This window comes from Schistocerca serialis, chromosome 5, assembly GCF_023864345.2.
Source record: "Schistocerca serialis cubense isolate TAMUIC-IGC-003099 chromosome 5, iqSchSeri2.2, whole genome shotgun sequence".
In the NCBI taxonomy this organism is placed as follows: Eukaryota; Metazoa; Arthropoda; class Insecta; order Orthoptera; family Acrididae; genus Schistocerca; species Schistocerca serialis.
Window position 1 is genome coordinate 309,777,943 of NC_064642.1, and position 1,022 is coordinate 309,778,964.

A 1,022-nucleotide genomic window follows, 5' to 3' on the forward strand; every position below is an offset into this window, starting at 1 on the left:
AACACTGAATCCGAAATGATTTTTCGAAATTACTTTTCCTCCAGGAATATCAAAATGGTGCGCTGAAAATATACTCTACCGTCCTACCTGAAATTCGGGTTTCCGTCACGCCTTTTACGCATTCAGACCACTGACTCTAGCCTCAAGATATTTTCAATGGATCACGACATAAGATTTCCGACATAATCAGGCTACCAAATCAGTTCATAAATTTAAACTCACTGAAATGAGTTCTTTGAACAATTTTCCATCCTCCAAGTGGCAGCAATAATGAAATGAGACTTTCGCAACAAAAATTTTGGCCTGTATTTAAGAAAAAGTCGTTCCTCTTTACTACATCGGGTATTTTTAGTGTATCCGGTGTCCGCCTCCGTAGCGTAGCGGTAGCGTTCCCGCCTACTACGCAGGGGGCCCGGGTTCGATTCCCGGCAGGGGACTGGGTGTTACGTGTCCATCATCATGCCGGCACGGTAGCTCAGCGTGTTCGGTCAGAGGGTTTAGCTACCCTTTGTAATAAAAAAACTGAGTCAACGGCTCAACGAACAAATTGAACGGGTGTCATGAGACGTCCGCCCCGATCATATACAACGAACAAAATAGAACGAAATGAGATCAACAAAGAATTTAAAAAAAATAGAAAAAAATCATCATCATTTCATTATGATCTTTGACTCGCAAGTCACCGAAGTGGCGTCAACTAAAAAGGTCTTGCAATACGACGGTCGAACTCCCCCGACTGGGGCTTCCCGGCCAACAATGCCATACGATCATTTTTTTTTAGTGGATCCTGTATCTAATCATTTACAAAATATCGCAATAACTTTACGTAAATTTTATCATTACGACTTTAATGAACAACAGCAGCAAACTTACTGAGTCTACTGTTTTAGCGAAACGCTACTGCGTATTATCAACACCGAGCGTTGTCGATTCAGTGGTTTCAGTCGATGCCAGTTGGTGTGGATGAGGCTTCCAAGATTTCATCATGTATTCTGAATGCATCAGTAATCGTTCGTTTTAGT

At 42.0% G+C, this 1,022-nt stretch overlaps 1 non-coding gene across 1 annotated transcript; it reads left to right on the forward strand.

Moving 5' to 3' along the window:
- The first annotated feature begins 366 nt into the window (after positions 1-366).
- Trnas-acu (transfer RNA serine (anticodon ACU)) lies at positions 367-438 on the forward strand. Its single transcript has one exon. It is a non-coding gene; the product is annotated as a tRNA-Ser (tRNA).
- The last annotated feature ends 584 nt before the right edge of the window (positions 439-1,022 follow it).